The 20,017-nt window shown below is 43.8% G+C and overlaps 1 protein-coding gene across 2 annotated transcripts in view; it reads left to right on the plus strand.

Moving 5' to 3' along the window:
- The first annotated feature begins 963 nt into the window (after positions 1 to 963).
- Positions 964 to 20,017, plus strand: part of LOC137536099 (ATP-dependent translocase ABCB1-like) — an 89,457-nt gene continuing 70,403 nt past the window's right edge. The window contains exon 1 of one of the 2 annotated variants that reach the window (XM_068258135.1): positions 964 to 1,048. The gene's annotated coding sequence lies outside the window, so the exon portion shown is untranslated. Of the gene's footprint in view, positions 1,049 to 12,750; positions 12,810 to 20,017 lie in introns of those variants that run through there. The other variant, XM_068258134.1, reaches the window with a different exon arrangement.

Consider the following 20,017-nt stretch of genomic DNA (forward strand, 5'->3'; position numbering starts at 1 on the left):
AAACAAAACAAGATATAGATCATTTCAGTGTGATGAGTAGTGATAAAGTTATTGGCAAATGAATGGGAGGTGAAAGTTGCTCAGACGCAAAAAATTAACAACCCTGTGGGCTTAAGTGGTAATGGGCTTAAAGGAACTTAAACCCCTGAGGTGTGAACACACACCAAATGTGCTCATATATCTAGCTATGATGGGCAGATTCGACCAAGAGACAAAGCCCTCTCTAATCGAATTAGATAAGAGAGAGATCTGTCAGCTGCCCATACGCCACAGGCCGATTCCTGATCAATTTCATGCTGAGATCGATCAGGAATTGGCCTTGTTTTGTGACACTGCATCCGACTGCCTCGCCGCCCCGATGCTGTCCCCCCAGTGATAAATGTCCCCCCTGAGTGCCCCGCGCAGGGTATTCATTACTTGTCCACAGCCTCCGCTTGTCCCTCTACTGCGGAAACCACGTGGTTTCCTAGTAACGTGGCCGTGTGTATGACGTCTGAAGTCACATGCGCACCCTTACTAGGAAACCACGTGGGGCGCGTGTGTATGCAGAGGAAGAATCCCAGAAGCAGCGGAGGGACAAGCGGAGGCCACGGTCAGGCAGGGCCGGGACGAGGCAGAGGCTAGGCAGGCACCAGCCTCGGGGCGGAGCAGCGGGAGGGCGCATTCCTGTGTGCTCTCCTCACTGCATGCTAGACCGCATTGCTTTGCGCTCTTCCTGGTTGCCCGCCCGCCTGCCGACTTTCTCTGGGATCTCTCCTGCTTGCCGCTGTGTACTATCTTCTCCCCGTCCCCTATTTTCAGCGTCAGCTTCCTAGAGCGCACTGCCTGCCAATTAACAGCCGCGCTGTCATCAGAGTGATGAGAGGCACGGCTATAGCATTGTGTTGCTAGGCAACAGCAGGAAACTGGCTTTGCTGTAAGGGAAGTGGTGCCCGGCTTCCTGCAGAGTTGCCTGTTTACATGACTCGCCGCATGTTTGAGCTGTGGCTGATCTGGACGGGGAGGGGGAGGCTTCCCCCCTGATTGTCTTCAATTAGAGAGCAGTCATGTGAGTAAACTTCACATCATGCCTTTGGATGTCTGAGGGAAGAGGGACAGCGCTGCTGTTTGTCACGTGGATGTCTGGCATGAAGCAGGTATGGAAGAGGGGGGTGGGATTTTGAAAAAGAGAGAGAGAGAGTGTGAGTATACTATATGTGTGTGTCTGTATGTTTGCATGTGTGTATATAGTGTGTGTGTCTGTACTATATGTGTGTGTACTGTATGTGTATACAGTGTGTGTGTGTGTCTGTGTGTGTGTGTGTGTGTGTGTCTGTGTGTGTGTGTGTGTGTGTGTGGGGGGGGGGGGGGCGCACTTTGGAATCTCTGCCTCTGGTGCTGGGGAACCTTGTCCCGGCCATGCGGTCAGGTAATGTATACCTATAGTAGTAAAGATTGGTTAGCACTCCAGCTTCTCAATGAGCAAAGTTTATTCTCCAATCATGTGACAACACCAACGTTAACAATTGTTTCGGGCCACATAGGATCCCCTTCTTCAGAACAGTGCAGACAAACATTGTGACAAGTGATGCCTCACTTTATATACACACCATGTAAAAACAGTACCACCCATGGTCAAAAGAAACACCCCCTCTGTCATAATCCATGTAAACATGTCACAATTGTGCTATCCAGCAGTGATGAAAGCATTACACATATGTCAGCATGATGATAAGCTTCACTACAATATACCATAGTTGCTTCCACATATAACTCATAATTTCTCTTAATCAATGTAAACTTACCAATATGTTTGAAATCCGCCTATGTCACTCAACTCCAACTTTGAACCGTTTGGTGTATATCTTGTGCCATATCGCCATGTCCCGCCGCTCCAGACCGTTACTTCCGCAATGCTCCGCTCCTGGTTTTGGTTGCCATAGCAACCTATTACCCAAGGAGGCGTGCTCATCTGTGTGGCCAATCAGCATGAGGCGGGCGGGGTCTAAGCGCGATGATGATGCACCACGCAAGACAGACTCCGTCCGGCCAACCAAATGCGGATAGAGGGATGCGCTACCATGGTAACATGTCCCATAACAATACCTAGCTGCTGGTCAATCAGGGCTCAGCTCAGTGCGTACTAACGCATTGAATCAAACCCTCCATGGCCTTAACACCATGAGAGAGAAGCAGGTACATCCGATAGTGCTTTGCTATGGACATGCTAACCCGGCAATGCTAAAACCTGTGCGGGAACTCTATGGAACCATGTTTTTTTTGCATGACGGTTTGCGAGCAGCTGTTACCGGATGGGCTGAGCCGTAATACTGCTTTCCTACCGAGGGTGTGTCCATATGGACCTTGTGCAGCTGAATGCATATTTGTTATATTTTTTTATATTTTTTGCAGTTTTTGCAATTTCCTGTAATTTTTTGGCTTCTGTTTGCATTTGTGTATGCTATCACTACCTAGAGTTGCACTCCACAAGAGGGAAAATGTCTATGGCTGTACTATAAAACACACAGCTAGGGGGTAACATGTGCAAAACTGACATCACTGGAGGCACCCAGAAAAAAAAAATAGAGTGTAAGATTTCAACTTACCTTCAAAGAAGACAGCAGTTAGTGAGCCAAAAAGGTTTATCAGAGCATGGGACAATGGGCTCAATTTACAAAAGGGTGCTAACTCAGTTATCTTGCCTAAAAGCTTTGGGCATGCTAACTAGGGTGCTAAGCAGTTAGCATGCCCAAAGCTTTTATTGATCGCACGCAAAGTTTAACGCTGCACAATGCCTGCGAAACGTCTCGCTAGTTTAGTTGCACCTGGTGCAACGTTTCGTGCGCACCGCGCAGCGCTAAACTTTGCGCACGTTAACCTAGCGCACGAAACTTTGTGCTCCCTTAAGGGCTTTAGGTAGTGTTGGGCGAACATCTAGATGTTCGGGTTCGGGCCGAACAGGCCGAACATGGCCGCGATGTTCGGGTGTTCGACCCGAACTCCGAACATAATGGAAGTCAATGGGGACCCGAACTTTTGTGGTTTGTAAAGCCTCCTTATATGCTACATACCCCAAATTTACAGGGTATGTGCACCTTGGGAGTGGGTACAAGAGGAAAAAAATTTTTAGCAAAAAGAGCTTATAGTTTTTGAGAAAATCGATTTTAAAGTTTCAAAGGGAAAACTGTCTTTTAAATGCGGGAAATGTCTGTTTTCTTTGCACAGGTAACATGCTTTTTGTCGGCATGCAGTCATAAATGTAATACATATAAGAGGTTCCAGGAAAAGGGACCGGTAATGCTAACCCAGCAGCAGCACACGTGATGGAACAGGAGGAGGGTGGCGCAGGAGGAGAAGGCCACGCTTTGAGACACAACAACCCAGGCCTTGCATGAGGACAAGAAGCGTGCGGATAGCATGCTTTGTACCACCATGCAGTCATAAATGTAATAAAGATAAGTGGTTCAATAAACAGGGACCACGCGGCAACGCTAACCCAGCAGCAGCACACGTGATGGAACAGGAGGAGGCGCAGGAGGAGAAGGCCACGCTTTGTGAGACACAACAACCCAGGCCTTGCATGAGGACAAAAAGCGTGCGGATAGCATGCTTTGTACCGCCATGTAGTCATAAATGTAATAAAGATAAGAGGTTCAATAAACAGGGACCACGCGGCAACGCTAACCCAGCAGCAGCAGCAGCAGCAGCACACGTGATGGAACAGGAGGAGGCGCAGGAGGAGAAGGCCACGCTTTGTGAGACACAACAACCCAGGCCTTGCATGAGGACAAAAAGCGTGCGGATAGCATGCTTTGTACCGCCATGTAGTCATAAATGTAATAAAGATAAGAGGTTCCATAAACAGGGACCGGCAACGGTAACCCAGCAGCAGCAGCAGCAGCAGCAGCACACGTGATGGAACAGGAGGAGGCGCAGGAGGAGAAGGCCACGCTTTGTGAGACACAACAACCCAGGCCTTGCATGAGGACAAAAAGCGTGCGGATATAGCAGCAATGCTTTTTGCCGCCATGCAGTCATAAATGTAATACAGATGAGAGGTTCAATAAACAGGGACCGGAAACGCTAAACCATCCCAGATGTTCATCGGTCATGTTACTTGGTTGGGGTCCAGGAGTGTTGCGTAGTCGTTTCCAATCCAGGATTGATTCATTTTAATTTGAGTCAGACGGTCTGCATTTTCTGTGGAGAGGCGGATACGCCGATCTGTGATGATGCCTCCGGCAGCACTGAAACAGCGTTCCGACATAACGCTGGCTGCCGGGCAAGCCAGCACCTCTATTGCGTACATTGCCAGTTCGTGCCAGGTGTCTAGCTTCATTCCCGGTTTCAGGTCCAGCGGTGCCAGCCACAAATCCGTCTGTTCCTTTATTCCCCTCCAAATTTCCTCCCCTGTGTGCTGCTTATCCCCAAGGCAGATCAGCTTCAGCAACGCTTGCTGACGCATGCCAACAGCTGTGCTGCACTGCTTCCACGATCCTACTGCTGCTGGTGCTGGGTTAGCATTTCCGGATGAGGTACAGCTTTGAGATGCGTTGGAGGAGAAGGAGTCAGAGAGGTAGGTGCTGCTGTTGTTATCCAGCTGTTTGCGGCGTGGGCAACACCCGCGCCGTAGCAGGTGAGGAATCGCTGCCAGGCTCCACAAGGTTCACCCAGTGCGCGGTAAGGGAGATGTATCGACCCTGGCCGAACGCACTCGTCCAGGTGTCAGTGGTGAGGTGAACCTTGCAGGCAACGGCATTCTTCAAGCTTCGGGTTATTTAGCTGACCACGTGCTCATGCAACTCAGGCACTGCAGAGCGCGCAAAGTGGTAGCGGCTGGGAACCACGTAACGTGGGATGGCCACTGACATCATGCCCTTGAAGCTGTTTGTCTCCACCACTCGATATGGCAGCATTTCGCAGGCCAGAAGCTTGGCTATGCTGGCTGGCTGTTACTGCCACGGCCCGGGGGTCATTTGCTGGCAATTTCCTCTTGTGCTCAAACATCTCAGAGACAGACAACTCAACCGTAGCGCTGCACACCGAAGGGCTGTTGGTTGTTGTGTTTGATGAACACTGGGAGACCTCAAGAGCACTAGTCCGGAAAGTGACAGTGTCAGCATCGTCTGATGTTTGTGAATGTTGTGAACCACGCAATGGCTGGGCTACTGCTGCTGCTGAGGCGGGTCTGGTGGTGAGTCTGGTGAACCCAAGGGAGGCAGTGTTGCTGGTGGTACCCTGTCCTGCCGCGTTTGCCCACAGAGTGGGATGTTTGGATAGAATGTGGCGGCTCATGCTGGTGGTGGAGAGGTTGTTAATACTTTTCCCCCTGCTCAGGCGGGTCTTGCACACCTTGCAAATCGCCATGGTAACATCCTCAGTGCAGTCTTCAAAGAAAGCCCAGACTTTAACTGGCTGAGGACTCGGACCTCGTGCGTGATGTGCTGGTGCTGCTTAACCCACTGCTGGACGCTTGAGAGGTCATCCAAGTAATTATCTGGTCCTGTTCTTTTGGATCTGTGAGGGTTGTTGTCCTGGACAACATGGGCAGTATTGAGTGGGTTTTCTTGGGTGCTCCCCTGTGGCCTGTACGTGAACCGTCAGGGGAAACACCTCTTCCCTTGCCCCTCCCTCTTTCACCGGATTTCTTCCTCATTTCACTTATCCTTAAAGTACACGCTGACTGGCAGCAGTACAGTGGCAGTACAGAAATGCTATACAGTGGTGGGTGAGCGGTGTACCACTATTGTCAGCAGTGACACAGAGCACAATGCTATACAGTGGCGGGTGAGCGGTGTACTACTGTTCCCAGCAGACACAGAGTGGAAGTAAACACAATGCTATATAGTGTGGCTGAGCCGTGTACACAGAGTGGCATTAAACACAATGCTATATAGTCTGCTATATAGTCACCCCGAACAGGGTGATGTTCTGCAGAACCCGAACAGTGGCAAACACTGTTCGCCCAACACTACTGGGAGGGAACGCAGATTTTAGTACCTAAACACACGATACAACATGTTTTCCGGGGTCGGACTCTGAGGCACATACAGATGGTCCCGATCATCATCCTCATCATACAACTCTTCTCCTGAGTCTGACCCACCCACCACCTCTGCCACCCCAACATCCCCAGACACAGACCCCTCATCGTCCTCAACATTAACTTGGGATGCTGGCCTGAGCCAGACCTCCTCCTCCACATCAGGCCCCATCATCTCCTCAATGGCAGCCCTCATTAATCGCTCTGGCGACGGACTGATGGACACAACGTTCTCCTCCGGGGAGGGCTGCTGCTGACCACTGGCTGCTGGGGTGGATGTTATAGCTTGCGTGGGGCGTTGGCTGTTGCTGTTGTTGGGAGTGCTGCTCACAGCGGAGGTCTCTGGGGAACTCATGTTGAGCTCATATAGTGGTTGACGGTGAGTGGAGTATTACTGATCCCAGCAATATACACACTGACTGGCAGAGTACGCAATGCTATATAGTGTGGCTGAGCGGTGTACACAGAGTGGCAGTGAACACAATGCTATATAGTCTGGCTGAGCGAGCGGTGTACTACTGTTCCCAGCAGAATCAGAGTGGCAGTAAACAATGGTATATAGTCTGGCTGAGCGGTGTACACAGAGTGTCAGTAAACAATGGTATATAGTCTGGCTGAGCGAGCGGTGTACTACTGTTCCCAGCAGAATCAGAGTGGCAGTAAACAATGGTATATAGTCTGGCTGAGCGGTGTACACAGAGTGTCAGTAAACAATGGTATATAGTCTGGCTGAGCGGTGTACACACAATGCTATATAGTCTGCTATATAGTGTCAGTAAACAATGGTATATAGTCTGGCTGAGCGAGCGGTGTACTACTGTTCCCAGCAGAATCAGAGTGGCAGTAAACAATGGTATATAGTCTGGCTGAGCGGTGTACACAGAGTTTCAGTAAACAATGGTATATAGTCTGGCTGAGCGGTGTACACAGAATGTCAGTAAACAATGGTATATAGTCTGGCTGAGCGGTGTACACAGAGTGGCAGTAAACACAATGCTATATAGTCTGGCTGAGCGAGCGGTGTACTACTGTTCCCAGCAGAATCAGAGTGGCAGTAAACAATGGTATATAGTCTGGCTGAGCGGTGTACACAGAGTGTCAGTAAACAATGGTATATAGTCTGGCTGAGCGGTGTACACAGAGTGTCAGTAAACAATGGTATATAGTCTGGCTGAGCGGTGTACACAGAGTGGCAGTAAACACAATGCTATATACTCTGGCTGAGCGAGCGGTGTACTACTGTTCCCAGCAGACACAGAACAGTAAACAGAATGCTATATAGTGTGGCTGAGCGAGCGGTGTACCACTATTCCCAGCAGACACAGAACAGTAAACAGAATGCTATATAGTGTGGCTGAGCGAGCGGTGTACCACTATTCCCAGCAGACACAGAACAGTAAACAGAATGCTATATAGTGTGGCTGAGCGAGCGGTGTACCACTATTCCCAGCAGACACAGAACAGTGAACAGAATGCTATATAGTGTGGCTGAGCGAGCGGTGTACCACTATTCCCAGCAGACACAGAACAGTGAACAGAATGCTATATAGTGTGGCTGAGCGAGCGGTGTACCACTATTCCCAGCAGACACAGAACAGTGAACAGAATGCTATATAGTGTGGATGAGCGAGCGGTGTACCACTATTCCCAGCAGACACAGAACAGTAAACAGAATGCTATATAGTGTGGCTGAGCGAGCGGTGTACCACTATTCCCAGCAGACACAGAACAGTGAACAGAATGCTATATAGTGTGGCTGAGCGAGCGGTGTACCACTATTCCCAGCAGACACAGAACAGTGAACAGAATGCTATATAGTGTGGCTGAGCGAGCGGTGTACCACTATTCCCAGCAGACACAGAACAGTAAACAGAATGCTATATAGTGTGGCTGAGCGAGCGGTGTACCACTATTCCAAGCAGACACAGAACAGTGAACAGAATGCTATATAGTGTGGCTGAGCGAGCGGTGTACCACTATTCCCAGCAGACACAGAGTGGCAGTAAACAGAATGCTATATAGTGTGGCTGAGCGAGGTACACAGAGTGGCAGTAAACAGAATGCTATATAGTGTGGCTGAGCAAGCGGTGTACTACTATTCCCAGCAGACACAGAGTGGCAGTAAACAGAATGCTATATAGTGTGGCTGAGCGAGGTACACAGAGTGGCAGTAAACAGAATGCTATATAGTGTGGCTGAGCAAGCGGTGTACTACTGTTCCCAGCAGTGACACAATGACAGGGGGGACCCTGGCTAGCGTGCCTGGAGCGCGAACTACCCTGCCTGCCTACCCAAAGCTAAACCCACAGACAAATGGCGGAGATATGACGTGGTTCGGGTATTTATTTACCCGAACCACGTGACCGTTCGGCCAATCAGAGCGCGTTCGGGTCCGAACCACGTGACCCGTTCGGCCAATCACAGCGCTAGCCGAACGTTCGGGGAACGTTCGGCCATGCGCTCTTAGTTCGGCCATATGGCCGAACGGTTTGGCCGAGCACCGTCAGGTGTTCGGCCGAACTCGAACATCACCCGAACAGGGTGATGTTCTGCAGAACCCGAACAGTGGCGAACACTGTTCGCCCAACACTAGCTTTAGGCGTGCTAAGGGGCTTTTAGGCATGCTAACTAAGTTAGCACCCTTTTGTGAATCAAGCCCAATGAATGCGTTTTTATGGTTTATTATTAGCATTTCCTCAGGTTGGTGTCAGCTTAATAGAAGCAGGCTTAAGTTACCTTGATGTGATAAACATGTTGTGCTGGGCATACATGATAAGTTTTGTCGGCAGATTTACTGGCCGATCGATTCTCTGATTGTTTTTCTGATAGATTTTCCAATCGTTTCTCTGATTGATTTCCATTCATTTCTATGAGAAAATCAATCAGAAAACGATCGAAATCAGATCAGACCTGGCAGAAATTATTTATCGAGCCATCTATCTGCGGAAAAAACTCATTGGGGACATTTATGGACATTTATCAAGAGTGTTTGAGACAAGATATTAGTAGGTTTTTAGAAATCCGATTCAGATAGTACAGCAGTGAGACATGATGGCCCATATGCAATACATTTTTTCACCTGAGTTATCTCTTGGGAGATACATTTCATCTTCTCTGTAAACTAAATTTTCAGCTCAAGAGAAACGGTAATGGAACAAGAGCCAGTGAGGTATATTCACTAAACTGCGGTAATGAGAATAATGTGCGTAAAGTATTATCGAATGATGAGAAGGGAGTAATGCAACAACAACAACAGACTGGTGTGATTTCCTATGGGACAGTTCCCATCGATGGGTTTCATTTTTATTTGTTTTGGAAAAAATCCTACTAAACACATTTTTGTCAGAGTCAGAGTCAGGCCTCCATCCAGCAGCAACTGAGGTTTAGTTAGAATATTTTTCCAAAGTTATTTTCCTGTCAAATATGACATTTTCGTATGCAAAATTGTCAATCGGGGCAGTGCATCGGAATATGCTCCACAGTTTTCCTGATCAAATGTATATTTCCAAAAATAGCCCCATATATATTTGAAGGGTGGTTTTCTCTGTTGAAAATAAAACTAGATCACCTTTTTTTCACATAAAAATATTCTAAAACATTTAAAATGAGAGGAGGCAGAGGTGGACTTACCTCCTCCACGCAGGCACACATGCGTGTTGTGTATATTCAAAACAACAAAAATGTATTTATATACTCCAGAAAGTGCAAGTGCAATGCGTTTCATGGGCATCTCCCGCTTCATCAGGCTATAGAAACGGAGCATAAAACTCAAATAGGTCTGGTGCAAAACTCAGCGCCACTCGTGTGTGTCTGCTTGGAGGAGGTAAGTCCACCTCTGTCTCCTCTCATTTTAAACGTTTTAGAATATTTTATCCTTTTCCTGAGTCCACCCTTGGAGAGCGACTTCTTACTCCTGCGTGGGGACAGGTCTAATCTCCTCACCTGCTAATCTAGTGGTTACCTGGATGGTAACCCATGTTTGTGAGTATAAATAGATACTTACTTGTCATATCCACATACCAGTACATATTACACTATATTTGGCTCTCGGTGTCTATTCTGTATTTTTTTTCACATACACTTCCCTTCAGTTTGAGAAGAGTAGACACATGGTCGTGTACAGTCCATGCAAATACGTTTGGGCAGACCACACACAAAGATTTGCAAAGACCACACAGATAAATGTTTGCAGACTGTGCACAGTTTCATTGCGAACATATTTTTGTATAAACAGACCATACATTTTCACACATTTTGCGTAAACACAATTTTTTAAAAATATTTTTGCAAAAGAACTCAGTATTGGCATTTTTGCTCATCACTACCTGCAATGGACACATAGCGACATGAGCATTGCATTAGAATAGTGTGCCTTCAGCCTCTAGTAAAATGTTATTTAACCACTCCACTTGAGGGGTTTTACCCCTTGAACACCAGAGCAATTTTCACCTATTAGCGCTCCGTCCATTCATTCGTCTATAACTTTATTATTACTTATCGCACTGAAATGAACTATATCTTGGTTTTTTTGCCACCAATTAGGCTTTCTTTAGGTGGGACATTATGCCAAGAATTATTTTATTCTAAATGTGTTTTAATGGGAAAATAGGAAATAATGTGGGAAAAAAAATATTATTTTTCAGTTTTTGGCCATTGTAGTTTTTAAATAATGCATGCTACTGTAATTAAAACCCATGAAATGTATTTGCCCATTTGTCCCAGTTATAAAACCGTTTAAATTATGTCCCTATCACAATGTTTGGCGCCAATATTTTATTTGGAAATGAAGGTGCATTTTTTTCAGTTTTGCGTCCATCCCTAATTACAAGCCCGTAGTTTATAAAGTAACAGTGTTATACCCTCTTGACATAAATATTTAAAAAGTTCAGTCCCTAAGGTAACTATTTATGTTTTTTTTTAATTGTATTTTTTTTTTAAATTACAAAAAAAATAATTGGGGAGTGTGGGAGGTAATGAGTTAATTTATTGTGTAAAACAATGTATTTGTATGTGTAAAATGCTTTAGGGTGTAGTTTACTATTTGGACACAAGATGGCCACAGTGAGTCTGTTTACATGCGACCTGTAAGCGTCCGGAAGGACGCTTACAGGAAGCAGTAGGAGGCTGGGAGAATGACAATGATCGCGCTGTTTCTCAAAGAAGCAGCAGATCATTGCGGGGGCTTAGATCAACGAACGGGAATGGATTTACCCGTTCATTGATCTCCGGGCAGGCGGGCGGCGGCGTGCACGAGCGGCGGGAGTGCGCGCACGAGCGGCGGGAGCGCGGACAGCGGTGGTAGCGTGGAAGGTACGGATTTCTCCGTCCCTGGTTTTTTAGGAGGGAAAAAGGGATGGAGAAATTCGTACTGTCGGGGGTAAAGTGGTTAACATTTATAATGTTTTTATTGTAGAATTAGGGGTGTGATTTAGGTGGAGTTTGGTTGAGGTGGGGAGTAGTTTACAACAGGTCATTAAAGGGTCATATTGTAGTTTTAGAAAAGTTCACAGATATTCCAGCCAAGTAAGAAGTGTTTCTTATTTCAGTAAATTTTTAGATTGGTCATATTATGCAAAAGTGCATTTATGTCAGTAATTCTGAACCAGACTGAGAGACCATTTAAACAAGGCTGCAGGTGTTTTGGATTAATTAGCTGATTAAAGTCTAGAATGCAGGTGTTTTGGATTAATTAGCTGATTAAAGCCTAAGGGCCCGTTTCCACTACAAAATGATGCGAATGCGGTCGCATCACTTCCGCATCGCCAGTCACAACATGCACGCAGTGGAAACTCTTCCTTTGCTGTGCATGTGCATGTGCTATGCAGTCACATCGCACCGCTCCTAGTGGAAATGGGCCCTAACACTTCGAGCCTAGAATAATGAACCTTTTCACAATATTCTAACTTTCTGAGATTTTGATTTTTTCATAAGCTGTGAGCCATAATCATCAAAATTATAAATAGACAAGATACAGAACAGTTATGTTGCACTTTTCTCCTGGTGGACTCAGAGCTGCTGTCACTAGGGCATGCTCTATAGGCGGTAGCAGTGTTAGGGAGTCTTGCCCAAGGTGTCCTCACTGAATAGGTGCTGGCTTACTGAACAGGAAGAGCCGAGATTCGATGATCTCCCATGTCAGAGGTGGAGCCCTTAATCGGTACCCTATCCAGCCATTGCACACAAATATCTCGCTTTGCATATAATGAGTTTATTTCATATATCAGTTTTACCTTTTATGTTGAATTACTGACATAAATTAACTTTTGCATGATATTTTAATTTTTCGAGTTTCACCTGTAATATATGTATTTATTTTTTTTTGCTAGTAGAATAATAAAATTTTTGAATTATAAAAGTTATTTAACTTGTTGCACAACTGGAAATGTTTCGTGGTTGTACAGGACCCCTCCTCTGAGCTCTGACATAGGTCTGTTTTCTGTAGCAACTCTTGTAATGGCAATATTCCCAGCGCCAAGAAAAAACTCAGGTGACTTTAGCAATAAAAAATGTTATACTGGCAGCAACCTAGAAAAAGCAGAGAATGTAAACTCATATGGTCTCCTGCTGTTAGTAATTACTTGAAACCAGTTTGGTGGGATGAAGAGGTGACGTTGGGCAAGAGGTGCATACAGCGAGTTAATGGCTTTTCACCTGCTTCTAATCCAGTTCCCATCCAACAGGTAGGACTGGTATAGAGTCAGTCTTATATAACTGAGCTGATGTTCTCTGTCAAGACAGATCTGATCAAGGAGAGCACAAGGTATCATCTCTTTCTCCTTAACACCAGGTAGGACCTTTACAATTGGACCAACTTCACAGTTCTTTCCATGTCTTATATTTCTCATATTTTTAATGCCAAGTTAAATATTGGCTCAATAAAACAAAATTAAATGTGTATATATTTTATCTATATGACATGATTAGGATGCAGTGCAATTAAGTAATTCTATTTTTTTTCTATTTTTAAGTTTTAAAATACATTTATTAGAATATTTTCTAGAAGGTTCACTTATTTTTGGCTTATTACTCCCAATAGGTGAGATACTGGCCCGTATGCAATTCACTTTTTCTATTGAGTTTTGTCCTAGGTGATATTTTCACACCTCTTGGGCCATATGCAATTCCCTTTTTCACCTGAGTTTTCTCCTAGGAGATAATTTTTCATCTTTGATTTATAACAACTTTTTAGGATTTTGCAGTGGAAAAAGTTACAAAAAGTAGGTGAAAAAGTACTATAAAAATTATTTTGAGTATTTGCTTGTTTGTCGGTGGTTTAAAAGGCATTTTATTGACAAGTTTGAAAATTTCACCTAGGAGAAAATTCAGGTGAAAAAGTGAATTGCATAGGGGCCCTTGGCCCCTATGCAATTAACCGTTTTGCCAATAAAATGCTTTTTAAATCACCGGCATGCAAGAAAATACTAAAAATAATTTTCATAGTACTTTTCACCAACTTTTTGGTGCTTTTTTAAATGCTGAAATGTTAGTTCAAAGAGACAATGAAAAATTATCTCTTAGGAGAAAACTCAGCAGAAAAGGTTAATTGAATAAGGGTCCATGGCCCTTAGGAGATATTTTTTGCAACTTGTAAATACAAGACTTTTTTTTGGCCACCAGGAAGCAAAAAAATACTCAAAATAATTTTGACAGTACTTTTTCACTCACTTTTTTTAATACTTTTTCAATTGCAAAGTGACGAAAATGTTATTTTAAAGAGAAGATGAAAATGATCTCCTAGGTGATAACTCAGGTAACTCAGGAGAAAAGTTAATTGCATATGGGCCACTGTCTCAGATATAGCTGCCCTTTTTCAAAGTAAAAATCATTACAATGCTCTGCGTAACATTTATCAGGTGTAAGTACAGGAATTCATTTGGGGTTTTGTAAATGTGTTATTTACCAAATTGTTCATGTACAAAGGTGTAGAAACTCTGAAATATAAACCTAAAATTGTTTATTTTATTTTTTTTAAAGATCCATTATGTGTATAAAACTAAAGCTGGCCTTAATTATTAAATTATTACTCAATTTTATTTTCCATCGATATGCCAATCGATATAATGATTTTATGACTGACTAACGGATCAATCATTCAATAAATTTTAGTCCTTAATATCAATCATTATATCGACTGCAAATGTTGCAATCAAAAATCAATTTAAATTTATTTAGGACCCAATGTCCAATTGGGCAAGAAAATTGTACAATTTTTGGGTACCTTTAGGCTGGCTTCAGACTATGGATAGGCGGCAGCGCCAAAACCAGGCCTTTGGGGATTACCGTGTTAATATGTACTAACCCAAACAGGAGATGACGCTCGCTTGTGGTCACTTCCTGTTTCGGAAATACGGAAGCGTGAGAAGCATATTGTTAAAATACGCTTCCGCACTGCACGTCAACATTTTGGCAAAAAAAGGGCATCACCATAGATTTACACAACTTCCGATCTGCCGCACGTCGCCGCAGAGGTCGCACAGTGACGTCGGTATGTCCGTGCGGCAACTTCCGGTGCACCGCACCACATGCTATATGTAAGCACCCATATGCTTTCATTAGCATAGCGGTAAAGTCCACACCTAAAACTGTTTAAGAAAATATACTTTATACAATAATAGCTCTCTCTTTTTCTTGTCTTTTTGCCTACCTATCTAATCGTGTTTGGGGTCTGATTCAATTACAAAATCACTAGTATTAAGGCAGCTTCACAATTGTCTGTTTTTGCGTTTTCTGCATTGGAAAAAAAAAAACATCTAGACTGAGAACCAATGTTTATGAATGGGCTAGTTCACACTTTAATACGTTTTTCGCATGCAGAAAAAAAATTACAGCAGAGCAGCACTGTAGAGAACATAGTATGCATGTTCTCTATCTATTACATTAGCTTATGTGAAAAATACTTTTTCCACATAAAAGCATGCATAGTGTGAAAAAAACATATGCGAAAAAAATCACACAAGAAGCTGACCAGTGTGAATGCTGCCTAAGGGCAAGTGACTGTCTATTCATGTATGCAAAGATTTACTCGTATCACCCAATTAGAAAAACATGAACTACCTTCAACCTTGTATAACATCAAAAATAAGGGCGGTTGAGTGCTAAACTTTTCACCTGCTCTACCCCAAGGAGATATAACACATTGCTCAGCTCACACGTTTTTCTTAATTTTTCACAAAATTATTCTTTTTTAAAAATATTTTTATCAAATTGTTTTTATAAAAAAATCTGCATGTCCTCCAGCTTTTGTAAACCCTCGTCCCCATGCAGGCTGGCCTGGGATAGATGTCTGCTCTCCTGTTGCAGAAACCCCCATCATGGATCAAGGACCAAGGTGTCAAATCAGTAAAAAAGGGTGCCACCATTTGCTGCAATTATTGGTAAATAGTGGAAAATCTGGGACCCTGGAGGCGCCAGATAACATAGCGGACGCCATGGCTACCCACTGTGCAATAAGGTTTAGGCATCGGTAGAGGGAGGGTTAACAATTAGGCATAGGTAGGAAGGGTTCTGTGTGAGTTTAGGGTTAGATTAGGTCATAGTAAAGAATTGGTAAAGAATACCGATATTTTACTGTTGAAATTAAGTAGTACAATATCGGTCATTATACTGATATTCTACTAGCGACAATCCCCTGCACCCTTTTTTCCAGGCAGCTTTTTTTCAAATGTGCGCAGCAGAGCCCCACACTGGTTGGCTCATTCATTCTGCCAATAGCAGCATGCATGAAGGATTCATAGTAAGGCTTGGAACCCACTACAAATCACAAAGCACTATCCTAATCAATAGCGTTTTTAATTAACATTTTGTAAGCGATTTCATGAGCGTTTTCAGGTGTTTTCGGTAGCAATTTGCGATTAGCAATTTTAATTCTGATTGGTCCTTTCAAATGATTATAATTTTTTTTACAGTTTGCAGTAATTTAAAATCACACACAAATCGCTAATGTGTAGCGATTCGTGAGCGATTTACCGGATCTTATATACTTTATATTGAAGTGCTAACGCTCCTAAAATGCTGCATGTCCGGTTTTGCTAATCACAATCACTACTGTGGAATTGATTTCATATATTTACATTGGCAGAGCATTTAGGGAAATCGATAGCGATTTAAAGTGATTCCTAAACGTTCAAAAAAGCTCTCTAGTGGATTCCAGCCCTAAAAAGGAATCCTGGAAAAAAAGGTAAGGGTATGCTGAATAATAAAAAAACAAAGCACATCAAAACACTTGCTCAGCTATATGCCTAAAACACCTTTCTAGATCTCAAACAGACGTTTCATTTACTAGGTCCTTTGCAAATTGTACAGGCATTGCAAATACTAAAATGACCATTAATTAACTAACTTGTGTGGGGTGCAAAATGATTTTAAATGGAGATTTAAAAGTATTTTTTCTTTTAACATCTGCATTTGAATCAAGCCTTTTACCTGTTGTGCAATCCTGCCTCCGGTACTGTTCTCTAAAAATTCATGAAAGATAGAATTTCTCACTGCTGGCACAACATATTACTACCGCATAACATTCTTTGTTTTTTTAACAGCGGATACATAATAGTATAGTGTGGCCCATTTCTCACATTTTCTTTGCACTTTGGCTGTGTGACAGCACAAAGTCCCGTATTGTCTTGTATTGATCAGAGTGCCCTACCTCCCTCTTGGGGCCGAATGACCTCACAACTACTTAAACTCCACCCCCAGCAAATTCCACACTCTAGGCCACATCCCCTTTATGTTGATAAGCACAGGAAAAACTTGTGTTCAAATAAATGAACTTTATAGAAGATATGCAGTGCTATACAAAAGCCAATTATTGTGCCTCATATTATGTGTTTATACACATGGGCAAGAAATTGTGGGCGGTTCAGAGAAAGAGCAGGCAGACAGAAGCAGGCAGTGGAAGGGGTGTTGGGGCTCATGATATTGAGCTGCCTCCTTAGGACCAGCTCCTTCTAGGTTGTGCCTACCGTTCCTATAGGTAAATCCGGCCCTTTTTCTGCTATAGCAATTTTGTCTCTTTATTCTACTGAAAAAGAGTGATTTTAAAGAGCAAACAACATTGCTGTGATTCATACACCAGTGATATCAACGGACATAAAGGGACAGTCATCAAGTCTGATCTAGTGGTGATAAACAACGGAGTCTGCAGCATCACGTCAGTAGTTAAAGTGAATCCGAAGGTGAAAATAAACCGATGAGATAAACAATTATATTTATCCTCCTACTCCTAAAAATGACCTTTTTTAAGTATCCTAGTGTTTTATTTTATATTTAAACATACTGTATTTACAAGGCGCCTGAGGTGCTTATCGTGACCTTAAGACTGCACTGTGTGTACTCCTGTTCGTTATTGCCTGAGGAAGCGGGAATATACCCGCGAAACGCGTTGCAAATTGTTACTAGGAGTATGTGAATAAATCTGTTGTTACCAGAATTGGCAGCATCGTGTCTGTTTTTGGGTTGGCTGGTCCACCACCGCCTCCCGAACGTTTTAATATTTTTAACGAATTTTATCCTTTTGGCGCCTCTGTACATTTGTACAATTCAAGAAGTCCACCCCTGGTGGAGGGGTGATACGCCCTCTTTTTTTCTTCTATCCACAGAGAGCGACATCTTAATCCTGAGTGGGGACAGGCTTATACTCCTCACCTGCCTCTGCAGTGGTTGCCTTAGCGGTAACCCTGGATTGTAAGTATAAACACTTACGTTTCATATATTCTCTTCCTTTCCAATACATACTTCACTATTTTGGGCTCTCGGTTTTTTTGTTGTATATCACGTACATATTTACAAAGTAGGTTGAATGTTTTACTGTCTCTAATCAGTGCCAGCCTATTAAGTGTCCCAGAGTTAGAAAAAGGTCAATAATTTGTGTATTTTCCCTGCCCTCAGAAGTTGTATTCTGCCAGGAAAACCTTTATGGCTGTGATTTCCTTATCAGGGATGTTTACTGTATTCCTGACAAGGTACCGACACGCTGTCACTTCCATGCCTAGAAATTAACTCTTTCAGGCAACAAAAGAAAACAAGTAAAACAGCCTGGTTATTAATGTTTTGTACTCTACATAAACATGTTTATCTCATCATGTCACATGTCACCTCAGGTACACTTTTAAGGTCTTTTATTGTGATGAAAGTATTAGGATCGCCATTAACAACGACAGGTAGCTGTGATCTAGTGGTGATGTCATGTCTGCAACAGGGCCGGAGCTTCAATAGAGGCAAAGTGGGCCCCAGGGCCTATGGGAGCCCCCAAGGTGCCCCTCCAGCTATGGTGACCTAGGAAAGCAGCGGTGATGTGTGTTTACTCTATATAGGAAAAGGAGGAGGTGAATAATGGGAACCCCAAAAATGCTTTTTTAGAGGACATACTGTATGATGGACACCCACTGATGTTGTGTGGCGGGGAGGAGGTTGGATCGGGTCTGGCAGCAGACTCAGGGGCCCTGGGGGTAATTTGGTTGGAAGGGGGCAGCAAGGGGGGGCAAGTTACTTTTGCCCCAGGGCCCATTGTAGCTACAACCGGCCCTGGTCTGCAAATGCCTATCACAAGAGCTACATTTGCACCTTCAAACATGTTCACCTACGTGTTCTCATGTGTGTTCCTTACACAGATTATGAGTATTCATATGCATTAAAATACATGAGAAAATGGCAGTAAATGCAATACAAACTAAAGTAAAACATAAACAGCATGCAGAATAAAAGCAGCATGCTGCATGTTTCTTCTACATGTATAAAAATGTATTAGGTGTGCAGTAGATTTTTTTTTTAACATCAGACTATCTATCTATCTATCTATCTATCTATCTATCTATCTATCTATCTATCTATCTATCTATCTATCTATCTATCTATCTATCTATCTATCTATCTATCTGTACACACTGTACAATAGTGTTCTAGAAAGTCATTATTATGACTCATGCACTCATGGTATCCATGGAGATGTTAGTTGCCAAGTCCATTAGGATGATAATCTCCTATTTTTGGTTGGCTATCACTAACTACAAGCCATCTGCTTATTTGGTACCATTTGGCTTGGAGCTAAACAAACCTAATGGCGTGGCGTTAGAGGAGGGTGATGGTGGGGAAGGAGGAATGCTGAGAATGAGAAAAGGTGGTGGTGCATCTTTCTAGTTTACCCCAAAGTACGTCCTCAGCTTTGTAGTACTTGCTAACCACTGAGAAAGACAGGGATCATTCCTGATAAGATTATGGCCAACTAGGACTGCTGGCAGATACTAGGAGCCGTCTAGGACTGCTGGCTAATATTGGGAACCACTAATCACTGCTGTTCAATACTAGGGGCCACTTATGGCTGCTGGCTGATATTGGGTGCTATCTATGACTGCTGGCTGATATTGGGAACCACCCATCACTGCTGTCCAATACTAGGGGCCACTTATGGCTGCTGGCTGATATTGGGTGCTATCTATGACTGCTGGCTGATATTGGGAACCACCTATCACTGCTGTCCAATACTAGGGGCCACTTATGGCTGCTGGCTGATATTGGGTGCTATCTATGACTGCTGGCTGATATTGGGAACCACCTATCACTGCTATCCAATACTAGGGGCCACTTATGGCTGCTGGCTGATATTAGGTGCTATCTATGACTGCTGGCTGATATTGGGAACCACCCATCACTACTGTCCAATACTAGGGGTCACTTATGGCTGATATTGGGTGCTATTTGACTGCTGGCCGATATTGGTATCAATCAACCAATAATTGGTCTAAACCATGCTTATGCGCTTTGAGTCCTATGGGAGAAAAGCGCTTTACAAATGCTATTGTTGTTTTATTGAGAACCATCTATCACTGATGGTTTAATCACTGATTTTGAGAGCAACCTATGACTGCTGGACAATACAGTATGTTGGACCAGCTATGACTGCTGGCAGATACTGGGAAGCACTTATGTCTTCTGGCTGATATTGGAGGTCATCTATGATTTCTGGCCACTGCTTAGCAGACAGGAAGCCACAAGAGAACAACA

This window comes from Hyperolius riggenbachi, chromosome 10 (genome assembly GCF_040937935.1).
Source record: "Hyperolius riggenbachi isolate aHypRig1 chromosome 10, aHypRig1.pri, whole genome shotgun sequence".
Taxonomy (NCBI): domain Eukaryota; kingdom Metazoa; phylum Chordata; class Amphibia; order Anura; family Hyperoliidae; genus Hyperolius; species Hyperolius riggenbachi.